Raw genomic sequence first — 20,214 nt, 5'->3', positions numbered from 1 at the left:
GTTGTTTGAACCTGCCAACCAATATTAATTTCCTTGTTTTGCTCTCATTTCTCAAATGTGGTAACTTGCTTCTGGTTTACAGTATACAAATACTGTATGTACTACTTTTTTCAAAAATGTAGATTTGTTCTGATTTAAACCATCAGGGGCGTAGCTGCAAGGTATGCAGAAACATCCTTAATTTGCAAGGAGGAAATTGATGCAGTGGCTGAGAGAATGTTGCATTATAAACATGGGCAGGACCAGCATTTTCTTACTAGAGAGAGAATCCTGCCTTTGAAATATTCTTAAAGAGTTCATCTTCCCCAGAGAAACATTGTTAAGCTCTTTTCATTGTTCACAACTTTGAGAAAGAATTTCAACAGGCAGGACATCTCCAAGACTACAAAAGGAAAAGGGCTGAGCTACAAGAAAGCTGGGCCTTCAATTATTATCTCTCCTAAAAATGCTACCCTCATCTACACAGAGGGTTGGCGAAGACTTTTCTTTTATCTTTGAACATACAGGTAGTCCTCATTTAACAATAACCATGTTTAGTGACAATTGAAAGTTACAACGGCACTGAAAAAGTAACTTTATGACCATCACAGTGTCTCTGTAGTCATGTGGTTGAGATTTAGGTGCTTCTCAACCAGCAAACATTTACAAACAATGAGTTTAAATAAGAAGTAAACTCATTGTACAATTTTGAATGAAAACCCTGAGAGGTGAAGACCCAACACATCTGGAAATCATCAGGTCAGAGGAAACCGGTCTAATGCATTCGTCATTTGATATTTTCATACCAACTTTGTCCAGTGTAGAAGCTGTACATCCATCAATTTAAATCTTCCACACTATCTTCTCTCTCATTCTTTTTCTTTTAAAACAATAGCATTACCAAAATTTCACATAATGTTCCAAATATACTGAAAAATGTAAACATAATTAGAGAATTCACTGAATTACTGGGTCCATTCCTTCTTCTAACAATCTCAACTGGTGAATTGCAATGAGATGGTGGCATTGTCTGTGAACCTTCTCCTTATGTCCAAGATCCTTTTCCTAACTAGGAATGACAAGGTTTGGATAAAATGAATCATAAATATCCTATGTACCAGCCTAATAGCTTTATGTCATTTCAGTTCTGTATTACATGAGAAATGTCTTGGACAATTGGCAAGACTTATGGGAAAGAAACAGAAAGTTAATTTTAGCCACTTTGTATAAGGAAAACTTATATAAGATGTTCTATAAGTGGCACATCCCACCCACAAGATTAGCTAGAATTAACCAAAACTAATCGCCACGATGTTGGAAAAGTAATGCTGCAGCAGGGACCTTCTACCATATGTGGTGGGAGTGCATGAAAGCTAGGGCTTTTTGGCACCAGATAAGAAAGTATTTGGAAGAGATGCTAAATTAAAAGATGGAGTTGATGCCAGAATTATTTTTACAAAAGAAAAACATGGCAAAGGTGGGCTATATTTAATGCTGCATATTTTAACGGCAGCAAGACTGGTTTTTGCACAAATGTGGAAAAATAAAGAGACTTCCTTGGAACAAGAAATAATAAATAAAATACTGATGTGTGCAGAAATGGACAGAATGACTCTAGAACTCAAAGACAAGGGTGAGACGGAATATCACGAAATCTGCGACAAATGGTATTGATAGTTAGAAATGAGGCGAAAAGGCCAGGGCAGAAAAACACAAACAACTTAAGAATAGGAAAATGTGGTATCAAGAATGTGTGATAGGTAGGATTTGGATATGTATTTGTATGATTAGTAATTATATATAAGAAAGGATCAACGGACAGGTAATCTGACTACACACACCTATGTAATGGATATAAAATGTAATTGTTGTAAGATCTAATCACTATATGGAAACGTTTATGCCAGAAATGTCACACTATGTCCAATGTTTTTAATGTTCATCTAATAAAAACCTTTTAATTAAAAAAAGACATGTCTTCCTCTTATGATTATCTTTCAAATGAAATATTTTATTGTAATAAACACATGGAAGAGTTTCTACCCACACCAATGTGTTTTTACCTTCTCCTTGCTGTCCTTTTGTTACTAACACTCTTGTTAGCAATAATCAATGTCAATTGATTGTTGCTAACCAGAATGTATTCCAGACAGGTTTGCTGCACATTTGGAGAAGGCAAACTGGACAGCGGATTGCAAGTTTTAATAAAAACACCATGTTTATTGCTATGTCAAATTCTGCCCTACGTTGGAGAACAAACTAACAACATTTCATTTGTCTTAAGTTTTATGTTTTTGAAATTTACCCTTCCAGAAAGCTGTTTCAAATTTATAATAATTGACCCCCAGCAGCTAACATATTATTACTAATGAGCTGGTATTTATTTCTTTGGCATGCACATCTGTACTTATTCAAACAAGACAATGTTCTGGAGATATATTAGCTGATCATTACAAACATGTTTCATTCATATTAGTTTTCTGTGGGAGGAATGGCTCAGTCCAACAAACTAATTGGGACTTTGACAGAAGCCAACAGAGCGGTGATTGTATGGGAGAGCAAGAGTCAAGGAATCTGGTCTCAATGGGGCAGGGATGGGGAAGCTCCAAATGTATGACTTTGTTGTTGACACTCATTGCATCTGTTTTCCATAACCAAGTAGTATTAATTCAATATACAATAGCTTCTAAATGAAGCTTTCAAACATCAGAAGTATATTCAAGAATCTTGATTTAAAGCATATACAGTTCTTTGTGAATTTACATTATTATGCATAACACGGCAAGATAAATTTAGTGCAGGAACTGGTAAAAACATAACAGTCTTTTTTATTTATTTACTTATTTATTTATTTTAAGCATGATTCCATCTTTTCCTTATGGAAAATTTAAAGTCCGTGAAAACATGAAGTTAGATAAAACGTGAAGTTTTCACAGCTCCAGCTATTTTTTATACCAATCCTTCCTCAACTTGAATGCTCTTCTGATATGCTGATTCCATTTTCCAGCATTCTCAACAAGGACCTTGCTGACTGGGAATTTTAGGAGGTGAATTGCATGCATGTCTGTAAAAGATCCAGTTTAGGGAAATTCTTCACCAAGTCCTTCTTGTGTTTTTTTTTCCTCTTCCTCATTTTTCGGGAGGGGGCAGGGAAGGCAAGTTTTAAGGAAGGATCATTCTGAAATTAATTAGATAATTGTTCTTAAACACCACTCCAAACAATAAAGGAAACAAGGAAGGAGGGATGATTGTTTCGGGGAACAAAAAAATCTTGGCTACTTGAGACTAATGGAGCTGGATAAGTGAAGGTCACAAGAAGGGAGAAGTCCAATTCTGTGACTAGAACAATCAAAGTGACAAAGTGGTAGGACAGCTTGACAATCCTCTCGAGTGTTTGTACATAGTCTTAAAATGGTCAGAAACGTTGGTCACATTTTAAGGATAGGTATATCATAATCAGTTTGGCTAGAAAAATAAGTATGATTTTCACAGCAACATGCTAGCTAGATTATGATAGAAGATTTGAAGACTGGTGCAAGAGATATTTAGAAACTGGGCAAGAAGTTTCACTGAGTTACATTTTAAAAAATGTTATATTTTAGATTTATGTAAAAGTTACACATTTAAAATATAATCTCAGTGGAGAAGGAGAATGGGCGCAAGAGACATTAGTGATAATGTAAAATAATGATGAATCAAAAGGTAAATAGTACTGTTTAGCCAAATCACTGATAGAAGAGAAGTTGTGAAAGATGAAGAAGATGAGAAATTCAACATTTATGCAACAGAAAATGTAAAATTCAGAAAATTACCAAATAATTAAATACCAGTATAACATGTGATAAGTCTTCCATTAAAATGTGGAAATCATACAGAAATGGGGGGAAGGAAAACAAACTTTGGAATGATAAACACTGAAGAAATTTGAGGAGCAAAATGTTTAAAGGTATAGATGCAAACATTTCTTCAGTTAAGAGTAAGGAAACGTCTGGGGTACAGCATCGAAAGAGGACTAATAAATCACCACAGAGTGAAATAAATACTTTGCCTCTGTCTTCACTGTGGAAAGAAGTTGGATATGTAATCAAATACAAACCAACAATTTTGGGGTACGGTGACATTGGATGAGATCTAACTGTGAAGAGCTGTGTCAAATAATTGTAACAATGGAACAAAATGTATAGATAATTGGCACATTAAAAATTAACAAGTCATCATGGCCAGTTGGCTGTCATTCAAGAAAGAACTCTAATGTGAAACTGCTGCTATTTTAGCCAAAATAGGCACATTATCAATAAAGGCAATTTTCTTGCCAGAGTACTGGAGATAAGCAATGTAGTTTAATATTTTTTTTAAAGGGATGAGGGTTGACTCCAAGAAATCAACTTCATTTGCTATTTTTAATTTTGCAACAAATCAAATGTGAAATGACTCTGAGATTAACTCTTGTATTGGACAACTGAAAAAAAGATTGAAATATGCCAGATTTTAAAATGGGATTCAGGGTTTGAGATGGAAATCCAAGCACAATGATTTTACCTATTTAAAATACAGGTAGTCCCTGACTTATTGATCACAACTGAGCTCAAAATTTCTATTGCTAACAAGACAGTTATTGAGTGAATTTTGCCCCATTTTACAACCTCTCCTGCCATAGTTGTAAACTGAATCACTGCAGTTGTTAAGTTAGTAACACTGTTGTTAAATGACTCTTGACTTCCCCATAGACTTTGCTTGTCAGAAGATCACAAAAGGTGACCCCAGGACACCTCAACCTTCATAAATATGAGTCAGTTGCCAAGTGTCTGAATTTTGATCACGTGATCATGGTGATACTACAAAGGTCATTGTTATAGCCCAGTAACAGCCTGTGCTGCGTTCTAATTGGTTGGGTCAAAGCACAGCCTGTGATTGGAGGTTCTAATGACAGTTGGTGACCTGAGGGTATAAATACCGGACAGTTGTAACGGATTTCTGAATCGCTTGTCATCTTGTCATCTGGTACTAATAAACATCATTACTCTCATGATCCATGGCTCCTGCGTTCCTTTCATCCAATCTTTAAAACTGGCGACGAGGATGGGATCGCGATTCCGCAGAGCCTGGACTAAGAATAAAACTAAACAATAAGCCAGTCGCAACGCAACCAAGCAAACGCGAACAGAAAATACTTTGAAGACCTGTCAGAGCTGCAGCAGCAGTTGCCACCGCCTCAGGTTTCGCCTCCGATCAAGCCAACCTGAGTAGATCCACAGGCACGGACTCCTTCAGTCACAGGGACGGGCAACCTACGCTTAACCTTGGCTGGAGCCGCTGCGTCTGCTCAGGGACGAGCTACGAATCGCGTTGGCTCAACCGTAGCTGAAGCTGCCTGTCTGCCTGCCTCTCTGCCATGAAGATCTACCAGACACAACTCTAGAGTCTATCCGGTCTACTGTCAGCTACTGTTACAAACGTTCATGTTGCGATAAACGGTTACTGTTGCCTAAGAAGCCTCTGATTCTAGCATACAGCTTTCCAGCCTGCTCTACTGCCTCCCGAGAAGCCATAGACATAGACGCTGCAGTCTTTCTTCCTCCAGAGCCAACCGCTGCTCCACCTGGGTTTTCCACAGCTGCCAGCCTTCCAAGGCCATTTGCATTACAAAGCTGCTTGCCTCCCAAGGAGCAACACTAGTAACTCTGGCCACTCAAAAGCCTGCCTGCTGCCTTCCTAATGAGCCAGGAACAACTCAGCCGCCTCCAGGGCCGGTCTCCGCTCTCTAACAGAAGCCTCCACAGCTGTTTCAGAAGCCTACCATTCTCTGCAGCAAAAGTCAGCAGAAATCCTGTCAGCTAAACATTCCAGCAACAGCGGAACCCTGCCTGCATGCCGATCCAGCAAAGCCAATCCACAAAGCCGCTAATCTCTTCATACACAAACTTACAAGTTATACTGCCTCCCTGCCGCTGCTGGCCACTGTCAAATTCAGGAGCGAGCCAAAAAGACTTGATTGTAGGTCCTGAACCAGTTTGAGGGCAAATGTGTATATGTAAATGGTGTGTATATATGCAAATGTATATGCAAATAGGAATATGAGATTGTGAAGTGTCTGGTTAACTGGGGGGAAGGAGAGAACACAATTTGTAAATGTTGAACTTGAACAAAAGGAAAAAAAATGCAAATAAATTGTAAATGAAATGTAATGTTGAACAGGAACACAAAAATGCAAATAAATTGTAAATGCAATAAATAAATAGATAACACAAAAAATGCAAACAAATAACACGCAAATTGACAACACAAAAGGTAAATGGATAACACACAAATAAATGGTTATTATGCAAATAACTGGGGGGAAGGAGTGTTATAGCCCAGTAACAGCCTGTGCTGCGTTCTAATTGGTTGGGTCAAAGCACAGCCTGTGATTGGAGGTTCTAATGACAGTTGGTGACCTGAGGGTATAAATACCGGACAGTTGTAACGGATTTCTGAATCGCTTGTCATCTTGTCATCTGGTACTAATAAACATCATTACTCTCATGATCCATGTGGAAAATGGTCATAAGTTATTTTTTCAGTGCCATTGTAACTTCGAACAGTCACTAAATGAACCGTTGTGAGTTGAAGACTTCTACATAGGTAGAAGGCATTACTGACAATAAACTTACAATCCAGACAAGATTTGTTGATGAAAAATCAACATGGCTTCTCCCCAGGTAAGATCTATCTTACTAACTTTATAAAGCCCTCTGACAATATCAACAAGGAAGCAGAGTCCCAATGGATAAAAGATACATAAACTCTCATCGGTCTTTTCACAGCAGTTCTCAACAAAGACTTGTAAGCCATTTAAGCCATAGGTTCCTGAAATTTTCCTCCTGTGAAAATAGAATTGTAAATTAATGGAAAGCAGAAAATGATTGGAGAGTTGTTACGATAGTAAAGTGAAGTGATAGCATTTTTTCTTCCCTGGCTAGCATTTATACTTTGTGTGATGTTTCTTTAAACATCTTCATAAACTATCTTTAATTATAGGCAGTTTGCCTGAACTGGTGCGAACTGGTAGTGGTGTTTTGGCCTTGGTCACAGAACCAGCAGTGACCCAGGCTGGCCATGTCCATGAACCGGTTCCTCGGTCGCCGCTGCCATTGCTGGCATGTTTTTTTAGTCATTTTTTTTCATTTTCTGCGCATGCACAGAACAATTTATAGTCAACTGCGCATGGGCACGCAGCAAACCAACAGCAATGCCAGCAGCAACCCACCCCTGCAGGGGTGGGATTCAGCCAGTTCGCACCTATTCGGGAGAACTGGTTGTTAAATTTCTAAGCAGTTTGGCTGTTGGAAGAAATCTCAATTTATTTATTTTTCTACTTTACAGGGCTAATCCTGTAAGGAAGGCAGGAAGGAAACATTCTGGTGTTGTTTCTAACCTAATCTTTACTGCCCTGCTTACAGAAACTGCCTCTCTGGTTAACCCTTATTACATTGTAACAGCTAAGGCAAAATGCCCATTGACACGAGTGGCATTGACTTGGCTATGTCCACCCAGTCACATGACCACTGAGCTCCATCTACCCAGCTGGTCATTTGGGTAGAGATTGTTAAATTATTTGAATCCCACCACTGGTTACAGGGCAAACTCTGGAAGGGCCAAAAAATGACCGTAAAAAAAGTTTCCACTTGCAGGCTAGGTGGTAATTTAGGTGACACAGGTGTGTGCGTGTGTGTGAATACATGAAGTAATGACAAGTACAATGAACCAACAAATCTTCTGCACCAAACATACAGGCAACGAAATGTGGGCTAATTCTCCTTTGTTTTTAAGATGAAATTTCTCAAGAGCAGGATTCCTGCTATGTATGATAATAATCCTGTTACTGGAAAACTCTTTTGCAAGTATTTCCTTTAAGATGCTTTCACTTGGGGTTGAATATTGAACAGAAGAACAGAGACCTTTGACAAGATGATTGTTCAAGGAAAGACACACTGCTCATGTACCCATTCAACAAGTTCATGAAATCCCCTACAAACTGGGAACTTCTCCAAACTTCTCCACTCCTGTAAAAAAATAATTCATAAATTCTCCTTCATGGAACAATTGATTGTGGGGGAGGAATGCCGTATTTCTCACAAATGCACAAATGTACAACAATGAATCCTAATTCCAGATATGAATAAATGTGCGAGAGAGAAAACAGATCATGGAATGAAGAGTCAGTGCTGACTTCATGGTTAAGAGAAGATTTGGTTTGTGTTCTGAGGCTGAAATAGAGTAGAAGAGTGACACAAACAAATTCCAGAATGGGAGATATTCAGAAACTGCTGATCTCTATCTTAAAGAAGATTAAGATCTTTGATCTTTGGATAAGAGATTTCAGAAATAAAAGTACAAGGAGCAATAGAAACATAAGGGCTTCAAAACCTCAGGCTCAAGAATTGGGTCACAATGAAGAAGAATCCAAACTTCTTGGTGGGACTTATTAACAGCATATGCTAATAGAGAAAGTTGGCCCATAAAAAAGGCTGAGGGCCAAAGAATTGAGGCTTTTGAACTATGGTGCTGGAGAAGACTCCTGCAAGTCCCTTCGACTGCAAGGCGATCAAACCGGTCAGTCCTAGAGGAGATCAACCCTGACTGCTCTTTAGAAGGCCAGATCTTGAAGATGAAACTCAAATACTTTGGCTACCTAATGAGAAGGAAGGACTCACTGGAGAAGAGCCTAATGTTGGGAACGATTGAGGGCAAAAGAAGAAAGGGATGACAGAGAATGAGGTGGCTGGAGGGAGTCATCAAAGCAGTAGACGTGAGCTTAAATGGATTCCAGAAGATGGTAGAGGATAGGAAAGCGTGGAGGAACATTGTCCATGGGGTCGTGATGGGTCGGACATGACTTCACAACTGTCAACAACAATGCTAATAGAGGAGAACTATAGGACAGTGGTTCCCAACCTTTCTGGCACAGCGACCAGTTTCAGAAGAAAAATTGTCTTCCATGAAGACATGCAACCCAGATCCTGCATATGTGTTGATGAAGCTTCGCTTGATCACCCATCACTTTTGTTTCCCAATTCCTAACAGACCAGGGACCAGTACCAGTCCATGGCCTTGAGGTTGAAGACCCCTTTTATAGGAGTTGAATTAGTGCAGGAACTTTCCTCAGCCTAAAACTCCCCAGATAGGTTAGGATAGCAACTATTTCTTTGGCCTTGTAATTCTGCACAGAGTGTAGAACACTAGAATAGAAGAACACTACTCTCTGAATCTGAGGCAAAAAATGGTGCTCATCTAAAGAAGGATTAGAGACGTTTAATAGACAAGCATTATGATATGCAGACATTCAGGAAATGTTAAAAACCAACAAGATTGGTGTTCAGTCAAGAACATCATCAGGACAAAGCTCCAGGGATTTTTATATTCCAGGAACACATGCTAGGTTGAATGTTTTTCCTAGTCAATGCTATTTTATCTTCTCAAGTTACCTTTGTCAACATCTTATCAGTTTAAGGTGGAATGGCACACAGGATTTCATTTATTTGATAGTGGGCAAATTTACCTGGATTTACATCCTGTTAAAGCTGACGTTGCTGTAGTCTTTACACTTGAAGGAGCTGCAGGAAGAGCCCTATCAAATTTTGCTCACTTTTTTTAAAGGTCAAAAAAATGGAGTTAAAAAGGCAACTGGAAAGATAAAAGAAGTGGGGAACAAATGGACTGGTTCAGAATTGTCCCAGAATGAACTTAAAATAATTTCTATGTTTAGAAAGCAGATAACTTTATTAAACCAGATTAAATTTGAAATCAGGCAAAAGGTTTTCCAATAAATAAAAGCATTCTCTGCCCCCTCCCTCCCTCCCTCCCTCCCTGCTTTCATTAAAAAGCTCAAGACAGCATATAGCTTTATTTCTGTTTTCCCCCAAAACAACTCTGGGAGAGATTTGGCATATTTCTCACAATGTGTATTAATTTATAGAATTCATTATTACTGTTTATACTCTTGCAACCAGTGTAGATTGCTTTAAAAGGCCTTTAAAATGCACATATCAAGGGTGGGTAATTAATAATGATTTCCTTCAATATTAAATTGGAACTACCATGTTCAAGGTTACTATATCATTAAATATACCTTTTGAATCATTGTTGACTCTTGGTGACTGACAAATCCCTGAAGTTTTCTTTGTGGCTAGTGTGGGATTAAAACTCTCAGATTCTAGCCCCATTTCTTAACCACTACACCAAACTCATAGCAATGAATGTTAACCAGATATTTAGAATGCTTCAAATGCTTCCTTGATGAAAAAAGGTGCCGAGATATCTCTTGATTCTGACCCAGCAAGGTTCTTCTGGTTTTTCATGATATTTGGATGACAATCATTATTCAAACTCCTCTTCTATGTCCTATAGAACGGGCCTTAGATTTTGTCCAAAGTATTACTTGAACTGCACTGTTAAAGAGTCAAGTTCTGAAGAATGAATGCTGCTCACACAGCCTTACCTAGTCTAGAAATCTGAAGAACTGCAACTTACACCATTTCCAACTAGACGGGCTATGCTAACTGCAAACTGATAGGAAGAGAAAAGGCTGGTGAACAAAGGCCCCATCTCTCCATGAAGCTTGGTATAAATAATAAATCTGAATAGAAAATTCTTTTCTGGTTTGTGTTTAATTGTATTGATTCAACTGTTCAACCAAGGAAGACAAAACAAAAGTCTTCTCTCTCCTTGATGAAACAGTCGCTTAGTTCCATGTCATTAGGATTAAAATTCAAACCAAGTTTTCCTTCTTCCAGAATGATACAATTATGCAACTGGAATTGATCAGAGCAAAACATGTATTATTCTACAATTTGCCCATGACCCTACAAGATCTCCTGGGAAGAGCAAGAATGTCAAGGGCAAATTGTAGAATAATAAAGCTCTGTTAATTATCATTATTATTACCGGATAATAATCAGAGCTTTCTTCTCAATAGCAGAAATGACAGCTTTTGTGCAGATCAGAAGGACCGTAGATAAGCTAGATGCAGGCTAGGTAACGATGGGATCAAAGGAAACTGTTTCTGTCTCATTTGTTTTTAAAAAATATTTACAGGCATTTGCAGCTCAGCCCACCCTCTTAACATGTCAAGGCTGCTGTCCATGGTTACTGCTTGATATTCACAGCAACCCATCAGGAGGAAGAAGGCAAATCTGTAGCTAAGTGAATATTTCAATCACACAATGACCCAGACTAATTCTTCTCTCTCTTTCTCACTCTCTAAATAGATCATCTTTTAATCAAATCTTTTAGTAGAAGTAAAAGGAAGCAGGTGTGCCTTTATTACCATTCTGACTTTCTTTTTCTAGCAGCCCCAGAAGAGTCAAGATTTATTTGTTCCCCTATCCCCATTATCAAATTGCAGTCCTGATATCATAGAAGAAGAAGGCAAGAGGGTGCCAGGTGAAATTTCTGTCTTGAGATTGACATATGGTTTATGCCACATGCCAGAAAAGGGTGGATGCTCACAGAGTGCTTCCCAACATGTCCCAACACTTGAATATTTATATAAAGGTTGGCGATTAAAGCTCTTTTATGCAATGCAAGAGCATGATCCAGTGTCATTTTGTCTTTTTGGTTGCTCTCTGGATTCCTGTGTATCACTTGTGAAAATGTACAAATGTTCAAAATGTGGGAACATTAGAACCAATCTGCTTATCACAGATTGGTCCTAACTGCAAAGACTAAACTGTCAGCCCTTTTTACCATATCTTGCCCTATCAGAGATGGAGAGATCTGGTGAGAATCCTTTCCGCTATAAATCTCTGCCCTGCTTTTGTCTTGACAGTTATACAGAAGCAGAATTCACTAGGGAGCTACACACATTTGCAAACTATGAAATCTTCTGCAAAGATGTGCTTAATTTTAACTTGAGGTGTTTTTTTTTGCAAAGAATCAAAATAGCTCATTGTATTTAAAAAACAAGAACACAGTCCAAATTGCTAGTTTCAAAGCAAAAAGTAATGAAATGACAGAAGTAAGGAAAGCACAAACATTAAAAAAAAAAGTTGGTTGTAATTTGATTACTTTACGTGGAGCCCTAAAAGCAGACATTAAAGGGGCTCAGCTGAGTCTTTGGTAAACTATTTCAATCAATCAGAAGGCAGCTGGAAGGGACCGTCAAGGTTTTCTAGTCCAACCCCCTGATGCTACTAGCACAAATTCTACCACTTTTTCTCACACAAAGTCCTCTGTCCAAGCCCACAGTTTGACTTCCTATTGGATTCATCCCTTAATATAATTCCTCAGGGAGACCCACCACAATGTAAATCCAAACAGCTGAGAGGGAATAGCAACAATTGGTCCCCTGGTATAAGCTGTCCTCTGCCTGTACCTCTATTGCTGCCACTACGTATAAGTGAATCATCTTCAAAACATCTGCTCAACAGGGGGAGGAGATTTTTTTGTGTTCTTTTATGTGGAGAATTTGTATGCATGTGCAAACAGACACATGCAGGCAGCTTTTCACCCCTCACCTGCTACCAAATGTGATCCTTCTGAACTAAGAAAATAGAATCAGTTGTGATTGGTGCATCCCAAATCCAGCCCCCAATTGTTGACTTGCTGCTGGCATTTAAAATGAACTTCATTCACACCCAACTTCAACTGTTTTTGAGAACTTCCTTGTTGTTGTTAGTTGCGAAGTCGTGTCCGACCCATCGTGACCCCATGGACAGCATTCCTCCAGGCCTTCTGGTCCTCTACCATTCCTCAGAGTCCATTCAAGCTCACACCTACTGCTTCAGTGACTCCATCCAGCTATCTCATTCCCTTTTGTCCCATTCTTCTTTTGCCCTCAATCTTTCCCAGCATTACTGTAGTCTCTTCTCCAGGAAGAAATGCAACTTTTCCTTGTATTTCTGCAAATTCTTATTTAAGAGGAGCCAATTCTTATCAAGCTCTTCTTTTTTAAATTCTGTGTCCATTGTGCACTTTGCAGCCTATTCTTTCCCATCACAAAATCCCATCTTCAAATTGCATTTCAAAAGCTGTACAGATCTACTGTGACAAGAAATAGAAGAAGAAAGAAGGTAAGAAATGGACTGCAATTCAAGCCATATAGCTTTCCGTGATTGTGAAAGTTTCTGGCGTCGAAGTCTCCATCTCCAATCAGGAAGACATCAGAATTAATGGCATCCTAAATGTGTGAAGAAGAGAGCGTGCATCCAGATAAGTCCTCTGAAAATTAGGACTAGCTTTCATTGCTTCTTTTAAAGAAGTACACAAAACAACTTGTTAAATTCAGGAACAAGAGGTGACATGCTTAGTAATCAGGTCAAAAATGTGGATTTCCTCCATGATAACATTATGGCATCCTCCTGCGTAAGAACAGTTATGCCCGTATTCTTGCCAACTCCACCCATGGGCCACTCCTTTGATTAATTAGTCATTCTTCAGAAGTTATTTGCATTAGCTAATCTGTGCTCCTGATAAACAGTGAGGTCCCATTTCCCTACTGAAATGTTTTGTAAAAATGGAAGTTGTATGCAAATACTTATAAGGAATTAGTATTCAAAGGTTAATGATGAGAAACAAAATTGGCACTTGGGTTTATCACAGCAAGTGCCAGACTGAATTGTGCAGAGAAATATTTGCATTTCTGCCGATGTGTGGGGGAGACAAAGTCACTCCTTGTTTTAGCAGCTTAGGTTTAGGTTTTTAGGTTTTATTGGGATTTATATGCCGCCCTTTTCCCTGAGGGGACTCAGGGCGGCTTACAACCACAGGGGAGGGGAAGTGCAAGGTCAAAACAAACACTTTGTGAACAAAAGAAAAATAATAAAACACAACTTTCATTCAGCAATCAAACACTCGGGCGGGTAATTGGAAGCCTATCCCCAGGCCTGCTGGGAGAGCCAGATCTTGAGGGCTGCGCGGAAGGTCTGGATCGTGGTGAGGGTGCGGATCTCCATGGGGAGCTCGTTCCATAGGGTCGGGGCAGCAACAGAAAAGGCTCTCCTCCGTGTGGTCGCCAGTCGACATTGACTGGCAGATGGAATTCGGAGGAGGCCCAGTCTGTGCGATCTGATTGGTCGATTTAGGGAGGTAATCGGCAGAAGGCGGTCTCTCAAGTACCCAGATCCAACTACCATGGAGTGCTTTAAAGATGGTCATCATTATCCTGAAGCGCACCCGGAGACCAACAGGCAGCCAGTGCAGCTCGCGGAGGACAGGTGTAACGTGGGCGAACCGAGGTGCGCCCACTATCACTCGCGCGGCTGCATTTGGACTAGCTGTAGTCGCCGGATGCACTTCAGGGGCAACCCCATGTAGAGCCCATTGCAGTATTCCAGTCTAGAGATCACAAGGGCTCGAGTGACTGTTGTGAGGGCCCCCCCGATCTAGGTAGGGCCGCAACTGGCGGACCAGGCGAACCTGGGCAAATGCCCCCCTGGTCACAGCTGACAGCTGATGGTCAAAAGTCAGCTGTGGATCCAGGAGGACTCCTAAGTTGCGGACCCTATCTGAGGGGTATAAAATTTGACCCCCCAGCCTAAGCGTTGGTGTATTAGCCAAATTATTGGGGGGGAAACACAACAGCCACTCGGTCTTATCCGGGTTGAGCACCAGTTTGTTAGCACTCATCCAGTTCTTAACGGCCTCCAGACCCCGGTTCATCACGTCCACCGCTTCATTGAGTTGGCACGGGGCGGACAGATACAATTGCGTATCGTCCGCATATTGATGGTATTTTATCCCGTGCCTCCGAATGATCTCGCCCAGCGGTTTCATGTATATGTTAAATAGTAGGGGGGATAGGACCGAACCCTGAGGTACTCCACATGTTAGGGGCCTCAGGGACGATCTCTGCCCCCCTACTAACACCGACTGCGACCTGTCCGAGAGGTAGGAGGAGAACCACCGCAAAACAGTGCCTCCCACTCCCACCTCCCGCAGTCGTCGCAGAAGGATACCATGGTCGATGGTATCGAAAGCCGCTGAGAGGTCAAGGAGAACCAGGATGGACGCATAGCCTCCATCTCTGGCCCTCCAGAGATCATCGGTCAATGCGACCAAAGCGGTTTCTGTGCTGTAACCAGGTCTGAAGCCGGACTGGAAGGGGTCAAGATAACTAGCTTCCTCAAGGCCCGTCGAAGCTGAAAGGCCACCACCTTCTCAACAACCTTCCCGATAAAGGGAAGGTTGGAGACAGGACGAAAGTTGTTTAAGATGGCTGGATCTAACGATGGTTTCTTTAGGAGGGGTCTCACCACCGCCGTTTTGAGCGCGGCGGGGAAGTGCCCCTCCCGAAGGGAGGCGGTGACAACCGCCTGGATCCAGCCATGTGTCACCTCCCTGCTGTTGGCCACCAGCCAGGAGGGACACGGGTCCAGAATACAAGTGGAGGCACTTACAGCTCGGATGGCCTTGTCCACATCCCCAGAGGCAACTTCCTGGAACTCAACCCAGAACTGATGTGGCAAATGATCCTCCTGTGTCTCAGCTGGATCTACTGTGGTGGAGTCCAAGTCCGATCGAAACCGAGCTACTTTGTCCGCCAAGAATTGAGCATAATCCTCAGCCCTACCCTGCAAGGGGTCTCCCGCATCCCTCCTATTAAGGAGGGAGCGGGTTATCCTGAACAGGGCGGCTGGGCGTGACTCGGCGGACGCAACCAAGGAAGAAATATATGATCTTTTTGCAGTTCTTAATGCTCGGACATAGTCCTTGGTGCAGGTAGTTAAGAGTGCTCGGTTTGCCTCGGACCTATCGGACCTCCACTGGTGCTCTAGGCATCTCCTCCGGCGTTTCTTCTCCCGGAGTTCCTCGGTAACCAGGGAACTCTCCGGGATCCACTGACCCGGAGGGGCCGTAGTGGCGCAATCCGGTCGAGAGACTCCGACGCCGCCGAGTACCAGGCGGCAGCCAGAGTCTCCGCCGAACTGTGGGCGAGGGTATCAGGAATAACCCCAAGCTCCGTCTGGAACCTCAAAGGGTCCATAAGTCGCCTGGGGCGGAACCACCTGGTCGGTTCCTCCTCCCTACGGTGGGGGTTTGGCCTCCGGAAGTCAAGCCTCAGTAGGCAATGGTCTGACCACGACAGGGGTATGATCTCATTACCCCTCAGACCAAGATCACACATCCACTGCTCCGAGAGAAATACGAGGTCGAGCATGTGACCCGCTGCATGGGTTGGGCCCCGAATTACTTGGGTCAAGCCCATGGCTGTCATGGAAGCCATGAATTCCTGCGCCCCTTCAGAGCGTTCACCGAGCGATGGCAAGTTGAAATCCCCCAGAACTATAAGCCTGGGGAACTCAGCTGCCAGCTCGGCTACTGACTCGAGGAGCGAGGGGAGGGATGCTGCAACGCAGTTGGGAGGCAGGTACGTTAGCAGCAAACCCACTTGACCCTTGAGGTCCAACTTTATCAGCAGAGACTCACACCCGACAAGCTCCGGAGCAGGGACCCTACGAGGTAACAGAGACTCCCGGATTACAATAGCCACACCGCCACCCCTTCCCTGGGCTCTCGGCTGATGAAGCACCTGAAATCCCTCTGGGCACATCTCTACAAGGGGGACTCCTCCTTCTGTGCCCAGCCAGGTTTCAGTAATACATGCCAGGTCTGCCCTCTCGTCAACAATTAAGTCCCGGACGAGGGGAGCTTTGTGAACAACAGACCTGGCATTTAGCGACAACAGCCTGAGACCAGGGTCCTGACTACTCGCGCCATCTGGTCTTGGAGTGGGACTCCTAGGGCCGGAAGGAGGGATCTCTGTAATGTAGCGAACCCTCCTTCCCCGGTAATGGCCAGCCCTGAGGTCCCCGCCGTATCTGCCTCTCCCTGTCACGACCGCTATGCTCCGACCCACTCCCATGTCCATGGTCCCCCCAACCACCCCAGTTCCTCCCGCCTTCCCCAGCAGGTCCTCCGAGTCAAGCATTCTCATTTATCCACTCTAACAAATCCCACGTAAGAATTTAAAACATATAAAATACAAAGGTAACAATTACTAAAAGTGGGCATTCATTCAATTCCAAGCAACTCCCATACACTCAACATTCTAATTAAAATTGCGCAGTTATAATATATAATAATATGGAAACAGTGGAGGAAGCGATGGTCTGCTCCTCTCCCTTCTTATGTCCTGGGGAGATGTCCTTAGCCACCAAGTCAAAAGTACGTAGTATATAAGGTGGCTGTAGACAAACAAGATTGAGTATAGAGCTCCAGAGTTCGTAGACGGCTCCCATATAGTCTTGCCCCACTGGTGGAGGTTAGCGGGCTGTATATTCGAAAGTCTCTTTCTCAAAGATATATAAGGGCCCCAATATAGGAGGCCAGAGTTCGAGGCTAACTTGCACCGCTCTTGCAAATGGAAGGAAAATTGCTGGTATTTTCGGGGCTCAGTCCTTGTCCCTGCTGTCGCCATCCTCTATTCCTCCTTGCCAGTTGGCCACAGTCCTACTCCTCTTAATAATTAAGTGAGCAGGGAGCAAGGTCCGGAGGGGGTTACAACGATAATAAATAGCAAAACAGCAGATGATAAATAATAAATTAGGTAACAGGTAGCAAAGTGAGCAGAGATAGATCCGAGGGGGGGGGGCGTCTAGGGTAGTAGCAAGCACGACCATTCAATCTATAGATTCAGTGCAGCCTCCAACAGCTTCCGACAGCCCCCTTCTTTAAAGTAGACTAAGTTAAAAGTTCACCCCTCTTAGCTCACTAGTCACTCACTAGTCACCAAGACTCACAGACACAGTCACCACCACTCAGCTCCAGCATAGTCAGCAAGCTGGCCGGAAAGGAGGATGTAAGAATGTAATGCTGTGAGTCAGCTGTTTGGCGCCGCCATTTCCTCCATGCTTTCCTCCACGTTTTTCTTCTAAGCTCAGCAGCCGCTGTTCCGCTGCTCTGGATGACTGATAGGACCAGGGGCCAGCAGGTAATCGGCCAGGGGGGCTCACCAGCAGCACCAGGGGCTTCCGAAAAAGACCAGAGATGGTAAGGTGGTAGGGGAGGCTCCGAACGCCCGCGCGCCGCTCTCACCGCCGCGCGCCGCCGTCGCCGCCGTCCTCGCACAGCTGGGTAGCCCGGGCTGCCGCTATAGTAAAAATGCGAGCTTACAAAACTGACACAGGAAGCCCTATGTACTGTACTGTATTGTACTATATACTGATTGGCTTCTCTTATATATAGGTTGTCCTTGACTTAAAACCAGACTTTAAAGGTTTTCTTTTTTTTTTTTTACTTTTTGAAGTTTCAACAACCTTGGAAAGGATGTGTTAAGGCCATAAAACACTTCCAGCCATTATAAAATGTCCTACACACAATCCACAGTCACATGACTTCATTTCAGGTGCTTGGCAACTGGATCGTATTTATGATTGATTGTAGCATCCCAGTCAGGTAATCATGATCTGCCATTTTTTTGCCATTTTCCAGTGTTGTTGTTGTTGTTTTTTGCTGGTTTCTGGCAAAAAAAAAAACCCCACCCATTTTGCTTAATGTCCACATGATTCAGACCTACAATCACATGGTTCACTTAGCAACAGCCATAAAAAGGATTTAAAAATTGGGCCTGTCACATGAGTGCCTTGATTTATGACTGCAACAACTTAGAGCCAAAATTCCACTCCCAATTGTCATTGTGAGTCAATGACTATCTGTAGTGATATTGAGGAAAACTGAATAATTGAAACATATTTTAAAGCAATTTCCATGTTTTCAAATTTTGATTTAATATTGTTAATGGGCAAAGGAGGTGGAAGCCAGCCAGCCCAAAAGATTCACTCCCTTTTGGGCCAGTATATCTGGATCTGATAGTCCGGCCACATGTAATCAAGGTGTGGTAAAACACAGACATTTTTTCTGGTCAGGAAAGGAACAACAAACGCCTTCGGGTATTTCATGCGGTTTTCATTGTATTTTTAGCTCTTACACATACTGGAAAGCAAAGGATTCCTCCTCTGATGAAAATTGGTGTTTGCTCCTTCCTACCCACCCTTCCTGAAGATTTTCAATATACTGTATCTGCACCCAAATTTTGGCAAAGGGGTTTGGGTTGCTGGAACCAGTGACAGTGATATGAGGTTTAGTGGTGGCAAGCAGAAGTTTCCTGTGTGTGAGAGACTGTAGAAAAGTGAAAGGTGAGCAATTGCATTTACCGGAGAAGAAGCCACACAATGTAAGAAACATGAGAAGAAAGGATTTGAGAAGGATTCAGACTCATTATAACTCAGGTTGGGAATTTACTCTTCCTCCTTTCAAGACTCTATATGTCATCCTTTTGACTCTTAAAGAAGCCTTCTTACTTCCTTGCTAATGTCAGTTACTTGGGGCTTGGTTATATGGTTATCGACTGGCATCTCTGCAACTGTAATTCTATATTTGCACAAATAAAAAAGGGGGATTTGATTTTTCAGACTAATTGATGGAGAGGGTTTCTAATTGTGCACTATCTCAGATGCTCATTTGAAAACTGGTCTACGGTCTTCATGCTATCACATGCTGTTTGCTGAAACTTCATTTTTTTTAAAAAATGCTAATAAATAACCAGGATTCAAATGATAGAAATTGGTTTTTTTTTAAGTAAACCTTTTCCTTTAGATCACACTCACTGTGTCATTTTGTCATCACAGGATGTTTTGCGATGTTTTTCCCATTTGTGGAGCTGGGGTGGGCGTGGCCTGTGTGTGACGCATCTGGCCTGCGGGTCGCCAGTTTGACACTCCTGTGTTTAGATTAATCTCTTCCTAGAAACCGTTTGTGTGTGAGACATCATGGTGGCAACAGTTTTCAAAAATTTAAGGCACATGTTAAACTGTCCAATTTAAGGTCCTTTTTGTTTAAAACATAATAAAAGAAGCAAAAGATGATTAAAAGGCCACCTCTTTCTGGGAGCCAATAGCACTATAGTTGCAGGTTTTGCTTAAATCATGTTGGTTTCTTTTATCCATTTTCTGTCTGCAAATATCCTTAGGCTCAAATAGCTATGCATGTGGTGTAATTAAATATATTTTCTCCTGCTTTCTAATCTTTTTGGAGAAGGAGTTTGGTGTGGCTCCTGTTTCCTGTGTCCACATACCTGTGTTCTAGTGAATAATTTGATCTTAAGAGCACACACAATTTAGTACATTCCAATTCTAATAATACTTTATTCAAATCAACTAATTGTTGAGATGTCAATATAACGTTGACCTGCTTACCCACGAAAAGTTTACACAGTGAGATAATACCAGTTTAAACCCCCTGTTTCTGGGTGACTGGGTC

This window comes from Thamnophis elegans, chromosome 4 (genome assembly GCF_009769535.1).
Source record: "Thamnophis elegans isolate rThaEle1 chromosome 4, rThaEle1.pri, whole genome shotgun sequence".
Lineage (NCBI taxonomy): Eukaryota > Metazoa > Chordata > Lepidosauria > Squamata > Colubridae > Thamnophis > Thamnophis elegans.
This window is presented reverse-complemented; position numbering follows the sequence as displayed.